The following is a 13337-nucleotide window of genomic DNA, read 5'->3' as shown; positions in this document are numbered from 1 at the left end:
TGAGTATAGCAAAGATGGCATCTAAGTTGACTGGTGAGGTCTTCCAAGTGTCCATCTCTACTCTCACGGCATCTGTCCTATTGCCAAGGAAGATTAAGCCGTTACCCCAATCTTCGATGACTCTAGTGTTGCGCATCCAGGGGTGGCCTAATAGGATGTCGTAGTCCACTCCCTTCATGACTATAAAGTCAACGAAGAACTGGACACCTGCGATCTTCACTGGCCAATTCTTAAGCACCCCAAATGGCTTGACTCTCATACCGTTTGCTAGTGTGACATTAAACCTAGCAATCTCAATGGGGGGGTTTCCCCAAGTCTGAAGCACTACGTGGCTAAGCACACTAACCCTAGCCCCTATGTCCATGATTCCCTTCCTCGTTGTATCACCTAGGGCTAAAACCGGTAAGATCGCATGCATCTGGGAACTTTCCCAGAAGGCATTGACGTGCAAGGACTTAGGCATAGAGTGCAACGTCAAACTCTGTATTTGCGTCTCTGCATCATGGTCATGAGGGTCTGTCGTGACCTGCTCTTGTGACCCTTCAACCCACTACTTAAGATCTTGCCATAGGGTGGGGTGCTGCCTAAGCAGATCCCCCAGGCTAAGTGTTATAGTGGTAGTCACCAACGTGGTCAAGAGATCATTGGGTGTTCGTCTCTCTCCTAACCTGGATCGTCCTAACCAGTGGCCGTGACTGAACCCCGGCCCTGTAGCAGTGCCGAGGCTTGGCCTTAACGGCACCACTTGCGGTGCAGTTGCTTCTCTTAACTTTGGTTGTGGAGGCGAGGTTGGCGTACTTATGCTAGAGAGATCATCGATCCCGTCCTCTATGATGGTCTCAGCGTCTTTTAGATGTTCTTGGGATTCCTTCACCTTTTCTATGGCCTCTAATTGTCGCTTCGGATGCGGGTATTCCCCTACCTTAGCGCTTCCCTTTTTGGCCATCTTAGGGGCTGACGTCTCTGCATCTGCGTCAGAGACCTTCTCTCCAGCAGGCAGAGTTGTAGCACTCTCTGTTTTTAGTGCGATTTTAGCTTTTGACTTCTTCCTCCGCCATCTACGGCTCTTTTTCCCTATCGAGTCTGCATCCAGATTGCTAGGTCTTGGCAGAGAGATGCCGGCCTGCTTCGTTTGGGCACGAGTCATGACCCGCAATGGGATAGGCGTGGCCTCCCCATCGTGGTTCTCAACACCAAACAACCCCAATGGGATAGATGGCTTGTTGGCTGAGCTAGACGACAGCTTTCGCCTTGGGCAATCGACGAAGAGATGGGTGATTCCGCACTCAGCACACCTTTGGTCACCCTTGTCTCTATTTTGCTGCTCCCTTTTAGGGCAGCGTGATGAGACATGACCTGGGTGGCCACAAGTCCAACAGGTGATTGGATCCTGCATCTGCCCTCCTAGGCCTTTACCTCGTCCTCTTCCTAATGCCATCACCAGTACGGGGCAATAATCCATGAGGACAGCGTTGCCCTCATCGTCATGCGAGACGTAAGGGCAAATATAAGCTTCTTTCTCATTTGGTTCTTCCACATAGTGGACAGGGGCATCACTTTCGGTGGATGGGTTACGTAAGGACCAGGAGGTCTAGGAATCCCTATAGGATTTATTTCCATCCTAGGAATAGCCGCCTTCATGTCGTTAGGCGTAGGGAGGGCCAATGGGGCTCCCCTTCCAAAAAATGGCTACGGCCTCTTCGCTAGGTAAGGCTGGCCATATGGTTGTGAGTATGGAAGTCTCCTTGGCAATCTACAATGCGTGACCTCATGATAGAACCTACCGCAGTTAGCACAAGGTCTTGACCTAGGGTCTTGACACTCGGTTGGCAAGTGGTTTCTGCCACGGTACACGTATTGGACGTGTGGGCGCGTTGATTGTAACATTCCCAATTACCAAGTACGCGTTCTTTGCATGAACCTCTACTTAATAGGAGGTCATTAATTGAATAAAGACAAAATTTTTTATTATCATTTCATCACTTATCCCTCTCTCCTCTAGCCGACTGTCGTGCTGGAGGAGAAGGGAATAACAAGAGCTATTAAGCTCCTTTTTGCTGGAGCTCGCAAGGGGATGAAGGCATGCATGATGCCGCGTGGGGGAGGGAGGACCCCCTCCCCTCACCTATATAAGTGGTATGGGATAGCCAGGGAAAAGGGCAGTCATAGAAGAGAGAAGGCTATTAGAGGGGAAGGCTGCGTAAGGCCGTTGGAGGTCGTGGTGAGAGAGGAGGGGTGCTGAGGCTATCAGGGAGGCGTGAGAGAAGGGAGAGGTTGATAGACTGTGGAGACCATTGTGTGAAAAGGGAGGCTGAAGAGACATCGAGGCTGCGAGGGAAGAGGAGTTGCACCAGCTGCCACCGAATTGAAATGCCGTGTTGCACCGTGGAGGAGAGGGAGACGCCAGTCTAGATTGCCACTGCCTGGGCTCGTTTAGCCACCGGCCAGTAAACCTCCAAGTCGCCACGCCGTCATGTGCTGTCCCTGAAGCTTCTTAGAAGCTTCTCTAGGAAGCTTCTAAGGGGGCTTCCCTAAGCCCCCTTCCCATTGGATCCTACACAAGCAATCTTTACCCTCGGGACTCAATCCCCCTTTCCCATTGCATTCCCACACAACCCATATTAGCCCCGGTTTAAGAACCCCCTTCCCGTGGATTTCCCACCCAAGTCCCCATAAAGTCCCCCCTTCCCGTGGATTTCCCACCCAAGTCCCCATAAAGTCTCCCCCTTCTCGTGGATTCCCAACACAAGTCCATATTACCCCCCCGAGTTCCTTTTAAACCCCCTTTTCCATTGCAACTCCCACAAACCTTTTTACCCTCGGTTTTCTTTTAAAGGCCCTACTCGTGGATACCCTATAAAATCTGTTATAACCCAATATTTTAAAGGCCCTTTCCTTTTGGAACCCTCTGAGAGCCCAAATCTTTTTTCCCTCTTAAGCTTCGAAGTGGAAGCCTATAAGGTCTTCCCAATAGTTCTCTAATACACTCTTCCGGGGCTTTGAAGGAGAGGGAGCTACAAGCCCCTTCCCACCGATCACCCACAAGTCCCCCTAGCCCAGACTTTGAAGAGAAGAAGGGGAAGTCTACGAGCTCTTCCCACCAATCACCCACAAGGCAGGCCCTAGGATTTTTGGGAAGGAGAAGAAGAACTCTAAAGCCTCCATTCTTGCAAGGCCCATTCGCAAGAACCCTTTCCACGAACATCCTCGTAAGGCCTCAATTTTTGAAACTCCATTCATAAAACCCCCATTTCCAAGAACTTTGTAAGAGCCCATTTCCACAAACCAAGCTCCAACCCCACAAGGCCTCCCATAAGGCCAAATTCTACAAGCCAGTATTCTCAAGGATCCACACTTCGGAAGGGATCTCCTGCGTACGAGGGAGAAGGGCAAGATCTTGAGGCTGCGTACCAAGGCAAGCAAATTCACCGATCACTTAAGGGCAAAGGCAACCCGGAAGTCCATAATTATGTCATGATGGCCCCCAAGAAGTCGCAAGCTGCGCCTGTGGGAGGATCTTCTCCTAGTATTTACGTGGATATTTCCCGGAGTCCACAAGTCCAGGTTTTATCTATTTGGATTCCACACAAAAATATTGAATTAGTCACGATAACTTCATGGATTAGGAAGCACTCATGCATGTTCAAATTCAACTAGTCAAGTTAAATGCAATTGGAAAATGAATTGGCTATTTGAACATTTACTAGAATTAGCTCAAGATATGAAAATTGGTCATTGGTACGTTCAATGGAATGAATGAAAAGAACATAAGGTGTCTATGCATTTTTAGGACCTTACCAATAAGTTTCCTTTTGTGCATTCAAAAGTGACGAGCCTAGGACAACTGTTGCCTCATTACAAGATTGAAATTATTGAGGTACACCTTTTACTAGGCATGGAAAGATTAATGGCATGTCACATTTTTAGATAAATCTTCTTGGTAATGATTAATTAAGGAAGTCATTATCACCCGTAGGAAATAGCAAAGCATGGAAATAATTCTAAGGGCTGCATTAAATAGGTTAACTCTAGCTTCAATTGGCATGAATCTCATTTAACTACGTGTAGTTAGGAAAGGATTGCATGTTGCACATTCATCATACGTAAGAATTTCATTCATCAAGAGATGTAGTTAGGGAAAGGTTGCATGGTTCATTAAGCATGAAATCTTAAAAAGCTTAGAAAAAGAATTGTGAGCATGATTCATGAATGCAAGTCCTAGTAGGATCAATGGAAGTTATGCCGAAATTTAACATGCCTTTTGGCCTTAACAAGAAAAGTTAGGGATTGTGAATCTAGTCGTACGTAGAGGCAATGAATCGTGTGCTTACGTAAATTGTGACAAAATGCAACTAGTTTTCCCCTTTTAGATCAAGTAAACATCTCTAGGAATGGTTCGTCCTTATCGCAAGACAAGTAAACTCGAATACCTAAATCACTTAAACCGCAAAATATTCGCATAGGATGGTTCAATTGATACAATAAATAATCCAAGTGCTAACTAGGGTTTAGCACGTTAAGGACTTGACCTAGTTTCGCACTTGTTGCCAAGTCGAAACCCTCATACCCAAAGGTCCTACCCACATTCACGGAATGTAGGGACAATTGGATGGGCTTGCAAGAAACAATCTAGGGTTTCTACCCTAAGGATCACTCGTTCAAATGATGAAACTCAAATTGAGTTGGAACCCCTAGGACCAAATGTTGTCGGTCTAGTGTAATTGGAATGGGTTGGGTAAGAAGACACACTAAACCCTGCTTCTCGTCTGGAGATAATTCTGTGACCAGAAAACGCCATTCAATGGATGAAATGATCCCATGGAATATATGCGACACTTGTGCAATAAGTTGCAACGTCGCATAGACTTGTGGTTTGTTCACAAGAGAGTTTTTCCATTTCTTGGAATGAGGTTGGCAAGTTCTTGCACAAGTTTGGCTTGCAAGAGGATGAGTATTCATCCTGTTACATCACCTTTCTTGGGGAAAAATTGCCAAGTAAAGGGAAGTTAGGTATTTGCTTGGAAGCAAATGATCAATCAATAAATTGGAGCGACATGGTCGCTAGGATTTACAGTTAATAAAACCTAAGGTATTGGTTAAGTTGGGTTAACAGGGTATGGCCCTAACCCAAGGACAAAAGGGTGAACAAACAAACCCTTGGGGATCTTGCCAAGTCGCAATTGATCTCGGATCGAATGCTGGATGTATTCGGAGAGAAGGATTCACTCCTTAATAGTTGGCCAATTAAACAACCACTGGAATTGATTGTGCTTGTAACAGTTTAGAAAGCACTATTTGCATTGTTTGCTCAAAGAACTAAAGGATGAAATGATATCTAATGCTTCAGATTGAAAGCCTGAAGGGAGAGGCAGCTTGAGTTACCCCCGACTGCCTGCCTGACCCTAACCAAGGGGGTTGTTGACCGCGCCGGGAACGTGGACCGAACCCGCCGCGAGAGGTCTCTCCGTTGAGCTCTACTTGGAACAGGAGGACGCTTGGGTGCCAAGGGCGGCTCTGGCCATAAATCCCTCGCTTTTCCGAGTCCTGCACAAGAGGCTAACGTGACTCGGGATTGGATCTCGAGGCCCGCATACTAGTCTATGGGCGGAAGCTTGGAATAGTGATCCGTGGGAGATTACTGGATAGCCTTCGGGCAGATTATGGACAGGCCTACGGGCGGAACTCCTTGTATTTCAAAGATAAAATGATGAAATGTTTAAAAAAAGAACTTGCTTAATATTGTTTTTCTATGTCACGTGATAAGATTACGTGAATGAACTAGTGCTTAACAAGATTAATTAAAGAAGCTGATTGTTATATGTCAAATTAATGTGTTAGATAATTACATAACTAAAACAAACCGAGGAAAGTGCAGAGGATGGACCATGGGTCCATCCTATGGTTGGGTGGTCCCGGTTAGCCGAGAACTTTTCTCAAAAATCTCAAAGAACAGCGGGATGATCATCATTATCAAAACGAATAACGAGAGCGATGACCTAGAGTTACGTCTTACCCGATTTACATTGTTTTACGGGAGCGGAATGGGACTTTGCCTTATGGCAGAGAGGTTGAGCCTTGCATCCCTCTCGTCTCCCATTCTCCTTGAACCAAGTGCAGCGTGAATCCGCTTCGGACCTGGCGTTTTTGTGTAAAGTAGTTCGCTTGAGTCTGACACTAATTGCTGTTAGCTAATGACCAAATCAGAAAAACCCTAATTCAGGTCGATCCTAAGTGGGAACGGCCAGGATACTTCCACTACGTGGCAAACGCGGGAAGACCTAGATCGTAAATCCTGTAACATTCCATGGGAATGCCAGGCGGAGCTTTCTAGACATCCTTTCCGATGGACTGCTAAGACGTTTCCTAGATGATTCTAGTGGACACGTTACAGTTGGTATTAGAGCGAACCAACAAAGGACTTGTTTTTAAGAAATTTTAATAAGAAAAAGTAAAGCAAATGTTACTGTCCCAAACATTTCCTTACTTTCAATGCTCTCTTGCAGAATTATGAAGCATGGAACAGGTTCTTAGTGTTCCGAGTCATGTTTATGACCGCAATGCATTCCACGGATTATCGACAAAGGGTTGAGATGATGAACATCCTAGACCGCATTTACAATCCATCGCCTGTGTACGTGGAACAGAGATGGATGGGTGTTTCAGGGATCTATTACATAACTGCCTATCGACCTGCGTACCTTCAAATTAACTTGAAGAGAATGAAGTGGATGGAGGATTTGAAGATCGTGAAGCTGTTTGTCTTTGTTGAGGCTCACGAAAACACAACCCTAGAGGTCAGGGGTCGAAAGGTTAACCAGAATAAGTATGTGTACGGGGAAGTGATTCAAAGAATCCCTACTGACCGAATCAAGATTTTGGGACGTTATGAGAAGAATGGATATCAAAGGAAAAGATACCCTAATCTTCCAATGAACTATCGATTCCTGAAAATCGATGACCCCAATCCGTACTACTACTCAGTTCCTGTAGCTGAATGCAACAACATCTTATTCTCCTCGAATTAATGTATTAACTTGTTCCATCGCCCCAAGAAATAATTGTAAGGGCTATGCTGATATGAATGGAATAAATTTTTGTTAAAAATCAACGATTGTCTTGACTGTGAATATTGATAAAGAAGTAAAGTGATTTGGTCACTTGGCTAAAGGAATACGCGGACGTAGTTCCTGAAAAAGTTAACAGAACTCCCGCTTCAAAGAGAAGTAGATCATGAGATCAAGCTAGTAATAGGAGCTGTGCCAATTGCGAAGAGACCCTATAGAATGTCTATACCGGAAGCAATTGAGCTGAAAGGAACAACTCAAGCAACTGCTAGATCAGGGCTACATCCATCCTAGCAGTTCACCTTGGGAAGCACCAGTACTGTTCCAGAAAAAGAAAGATGGAACACTTCGACTATGTATTGATTACAGTGCGTTGAATCAATCAACAATCAAGAACAAATATCATATTCCTAGAATAGCCTAGAACAAGCTCAACATGAGGCAATGTCGGTGGATTGAAGTGCTGGAGGAGTATGACCTTGAGATCAAGTACCGACCTGGAAAGGAGAATGTAGTTGCTGATGCACTCAGTCGCAAGGCATTCCTTAATTCACTAATTTTGCAAAATCCATCAATAGCTAGATCTCTAGCTACAAAGGTGTCCATGTCAAACAACCTAATACTTGAGCTAGCTAGAGAAGAAGCATGCCATGATCCAGCCTATCAAAAGATGCTAAGGGAAATCTCTATCAAGGACCAGGAACAAAAGCTACAGGCTAAGTATCATGAATTCTCTGTCAATAGTGGACTTGTCTACTATAGAATGAGAGCATGTATACCGGCAAGCCAGTCACTTAAGCAGAAGATATTGTGCGAAGCTCATGATTCCCCTTTCTTAGGACATTCTGGCTATGCCAAGACTCTCAATGAAGTTAGGAAAAGGTACCATTGGGAGAGGCTTAAAAGTGATGTTCTCAAATATATCACCGAGTGTTTGTCTTGTCAACGTATCAAAGCCGAACATGTCAAGATGCCAGGCAAATTGCAACCGCTTGACATTCCCCAAATGAAATGGGAATTCATCAGTATGGATTTTGTTGTAGGCCTACCCCAAGCCCTGGGAGGATACAACTCCATCATGGTTGTGGTTGACATGTTTACTAAGGTTGCACACCTTATTCCAGTAAAGACAAACTATAAAGCCTCAGACATTGCAAGGTTGTTTATCAGGGAGATATTCAAGCTACATGGGCTACCCAGAAGAATCATTAGTGGTCGTGACTCTCTCTTCACATCACACTTCTGGAGAGCTATCTTCGAAGCTATTGGGACTCAACTCTATTTTTGCACAGCCTACCATCCCCAAACTGATGGTCAAACGGAGCAAGTCAATCAAGTCATCGAGGATATGCTTAGGGCACACTGCTGTCGTGAGCCAAAAAGGTGGATCCAGTACTTGCCTTTGGTTGAATTTTCCTACAATGCTTCTTACCAACAAAGTATTCAGATGACCCCTTTTCAAGCATTGTATGGTCATGACTGTCGAAGTCTCCTAAACTTTTCTGATCCAACCTTGAGGGTTTAAGCTTCAAGGCAGATGTTGGAAGAGATGGATGACCAAGTAAAGTCAATAAGACAGGACATCCAAGCCGCCAAGGATAGACAAAAGGCATACGCGGATTTGAAGTGTCAAGATAGAATATTTGAGGAAGGAGACATGGTCTTCATTCACATATGCCCAAAGGAGAGATTGCAAGAAGCTAAGTCCAAGGTATTGTGGACCATACAAGATCCTCAAGAGCCTAGGACCTAATCCCTATAGACTGCAACTCCCTGAGAACCTAAAGGTCCATAATGTATTCCATATCAACCTATTAAAGAAGTATGTACCAAATCCTAACCATGTACTCGATGACCAACAAGTTGTAATGCCTAGTCAAGGAGTCCTTGAACTAAGGCATGACAGAATCTTAGATGTTAGGGAGAGACAACTGAGATCCAGAACCTTGAGAGAATGCCTCGCCCAGTGGAAAGTTTAGCCCGAGGAGGATGCCACTTGGATAGATGAAAGCACTCTCAACCTCCAATATCCCCAGTTTATCTCAAGATGAGGACACCTCGATTCCTCCAAGAAGGAGAGAATGTAACATTCCCAATTACCAAGTACGCGTTCTTCGCATGAACCTCTACTTAAGGAGGTCATTAATTGAATAAAGACAAATTTTTTTATTATCATTTCATCAATTATCCCTCTCTCCTCCAGCAGACTGTCATGCTAGAGGAGAAGGGAATAGCAAGAGCTATTAAGCTCCTTTTTGCTAGAGCTCGCAAGGGGATGAAGGCATGCATGATGCCGCGTGGGGGAGGGAGGACCCCCTCCCCTCACCTATATAAGTGGTATGGGATAGCCAGAGAAAAGGGCAGTCGTAGAAGAGAGAAGGCTATTAGAGGGGAAGGCTGCATAAGGCTGTTGGAGGTCATTGTGAGAGAGGAGGGGTGCTGAGGCTATCAGGGAGGCGTGAAAGAAGGGAGAGGTTGATAGACTATGGAGACCATTGTGTGAAAAGGGAGGCTGAAGAGACATCGAGGCTGCGAGGGAAGAGGAGTTGCACCAGCTGCCACCGAATTGAAATGCCATGTTGCACCGTGGAGGAGAGGGAGACACCAGTCTAGATTGCCACTGCCTGGGCTCGTTTAGCCACCGGCCAGTAAACCTCCAAGTCGCCACGCCGTCATGTGCTGTCCCTAAAGCTTCTTAGAAGCTTCTCTAGGAAGCTTCTAAGGGGGCTTCCCTAAGCCCCCTTCCCATTGGATCCTACACAAGCAATCTTTACCCCCGGGATTCAATCCCCCTTTCCCATTGCATTCCCACACAACCCATATTAGCCCCGGTTTAAGAACCCCCTTCCCGTGGATTTCCCAACCAAGTCCCCATAAAGTCCCCCCTTCCCGTGGATTTCCCACCCAAGTCCCCATAAAGTCTCCCCCTTCTCGTGGATTCCCAACACAAGTCCATATTACCCCCCCGGGTTCCTTTTAAACCCCCTTTTCCATTGCAACTCCCACAAACCTTTTTACCCTCGGTTTTCTTTTAAAGGCCCTACTCGTGGATACCCTATAAAATCTATTATAACCCAATATTTTAAAGGCCCTTTCCTTTTGGAACCCTCTAAGAGCCCAAATCTTTTTTCCCTCTTAAGCTTCGAAGTGGAAGCCTATAAGGTCTTCCCAATAGTTCTCTAATACACTCTTCCGGGGCTTTGAAGGAGAGGGAGCTACAAGCCCCTTCCCACCGATCACCCACAAGCCCCCCCAACCCAGACTTTGAAGAGAAGAAGGGGAAGTCTACGAGCTCTTCCCACCAATCACCCACAAGGCCGGCCCTAGGATTTTTGGGAAGGAGAAGAAGAACTCTAAAGCCTCCATTCTTGCAAGGCCCATTCGCAAGAGCCCTTTCCACGAACATCCTCGTAAGGCCTCAATTTTTGAAACTCCATTCATAAAACCCCCATTTCCAAGAACTTTGTAAGAGCCCATTTCCACAAACCAAGCTCCAACCCCGCAAGGCCTCCCATAAGGCCAAATTCTGCAAGCCAATATTCTCAAGGATCCACACTTCGGAAGGGATCTCCTGCGTATGAGGGAGAAGGGCAAGATCTTGAGGCTGCGTACCAAGGCAAGCAAATTCACCGATCGGATAAGGGCAAAGGCAACCCGGAAGTCCGTAATTATGTCATGATGGCCCCCAAGAAGTCGCAAGCCGCGCCTGCGGGAGGATATTCTCCTAGTATTTACGTGGATATTTCCCGAAGTCCACAAGTCCAGGTTTTATCTATTTGGATTCCACACAAAAGTATTGAATTAGTCATGATAACTTCATGGATTAGGAAGCACTCATGCATGTTCAAATTCAACTAGTCAAGTTAAATGCAATTGGAAAATGAATTGGCTATTTGAACATTTACTAGAATTAGCTCAAGATATGAAAATTGGTCATTGGTACGTTCAATGGAATGAATGAAAAGAACATAAGGTGTCTATGCATTTTTAGGACCTTACCAGTAAGTTTCCTTTTGTGCATTCAAAAGTGACTAGCCTAGGACAATTGTTGCCTCATTACAAGATTGAAATTATTGAGGTACACCTTTTAGTAGGCATGGAAAGATTAATGGCATGTCACACTTTTAGATAAATCTTCTTAGTAATGATTCATTAAGGAAGTCGTTATCACCCGTAGGAAATAGCAAAGCATGGAAATAATTCTAAGGGCTGCATTAAATAGGTTAACTCTAGCTTCAATTGGCATGAATCTCATTTAACTACGTGTAGTTAGGAAAGGATTGCATGTTGCACATTCATCGTACGTAAGAATTTCATTCATCAAGAGATGTAGTTAGGGAAAGGTTGCATGGTTCATTAAGCATGAAATCTTAAAAAGCTTAGAAAAAGAATTGTGAGCATGATTCGTGAATGCAAGTCCTAGTAGGATCAATGGAAGTTATGCCGAAATTTAACATGCCTTTTGGCCTTAACAAGAAAAGTTAGGGATTGTGAATCTAGTCGTATGTAGAGGAAATGAATCGTGTGCTTACGTAAATTGTGACAAAATGCAACTGGTTTTCCCCTTTTAGATCAAGTAAACATCTCTAGGAATGGTTCGTCCTTATCGCAAGACAAGTAAACTCGAATACCTAAATCACTTAAACCGCGAAGTATTCGCATAGGATGGTTCAATCGTTACAATAAATACTCCAAGTGCTAACTAGGGTTTAGCACATTAAGGACTTGACCTAGTTTCACACTTGTTGCCAAGTCGAAACCCTCATACCCAAAGGTCCTACCCACATTCACGGAATGTAGGGACAATTGGACGGGCTTGCAAGAATTGATCTAGGGTTTCTACCCTAAGGATCAGTCGTTCAAATGATGAAACTGGAATTGAGTTGGAACCCCTAGGACCAAACGTTGTCGGTCTAGTGTAATTGGAATGGGTTGGGTAAGAAGACACCCTAAACCCTGCTTCTCCTCTAGAGATAATTCTGTGACCAGAAAATGCCGTTCAATGGATGAAATGATCCCATGGAATATATGCGACACTTGTGCAATAAGTTACAACGTCGCATAGACTTGTGGTTTGTTCACAAGAGAGTTTTGCCATTTCTTGGAATGAGGTTGGCAAGTTCTTGCGCAAGTTTGACTTGCAAGAGGATGAGTAGTCATCCCGTTATATCACCTTTCTTGGGGAAAAATTGCCAAGGAAAGGGAAGTTAGGTATTTGCTTGGAAGCAAATGATCAATCAATAAATTGGAGCGACATGGTCGCTAGGATTTACTGTTAATAAAACCTAAGGTATTGGTTAAGTTGGGTTAACAGGGTATGGCCCTAACCCAAGGACAAAAGGGTGAACAAACAAACCCTTAGGGATCTTGCCAAGTCGCAATTGATCTCGGATCGAATGCTGGATGCATTCAGAGAGAAGGATTCACTCCTTAATAGTTGGCCAATTAAACGACCACTGGAATTGATTGTGCTTGTAACAGTTTAGAAAGCACTGTTTGCATTGTTTGCTCAAAGAACTAAAGGATGAAATGATATCTAATGCTTCAGATTGAAAGCCTGAAGGGAGAGGCAGCTTGAGTTACCCCCGACTGCCTGCCTGACCCTAACCAAGGGGGTTGTTGACCGCGCCGGGAACGTGGACCGAACCCGCCACGAGAGGTATCTCCGTTGAGCTCTACTTGGAGCAGGAGGACGCTTGGGTGCCAGGGGGGGCTCTGGCCGTAAATCCCTCGCTTTTTCGAGTCCTGCACAAGAGGCTAACGTGACTCGGGATTGGATCTCGAGGCCCGCATACTAGTCTACGGGCAGAAGCTTGGAATAGTGATCCATGGGAGATTACTGGATAGCCTTCGGGCAGATTATGGATAGGCCTACGGGCGGAACTCCTTGTATTTCAAAGATAAAATGATGAAATGTTTAAAAAAAGAACTTGCTTGATATTGTTTTTCTATGTCACGTGATAAGATTACGTGAAGGAACTAGTGCTTAACAAGATTAATTAAAGAAGCTGATTGTTATATGTCAAATTAATGTGTTAGATAATTACATAACTAAAACAAACCGAGGAAAGTGCAGAGGATGGACCATGGGTCCATCCTACAGTTGGGTGGTCCTGGTTAGCCGGGAACTTTTCTCAACAATCTCGAAGAACAGTGGGATGATCATATTATCAAAACGAATAACGAGAGCGATGACCTAGAGTTATGTCTGATCCGATTTACGCTGTTTTAGGGGAGCGAAATGGGACTATGCCTTATGGCAGAGAGGTTGAG

This window comes from Lygodium microphyllum, chromosome 29 (genome assembly GCF_053477565.2).
Source record: "Lygodium microphyllum isolate KBCC chromosome 29, Lygodium_microphyllum_v1.1.10, whole genome shotgun sequence".
Taxonomy (NCBI): domain Eukaryota; kingdom Viridiplantae; phylum Streptophyta; class Polypodiopsida; order Schizaeales; family Lygodiaceae; genus Lygodium; species Lygodium microphyllum.
Note: the sequence above shows the minus strand (reverse complement) of the source record.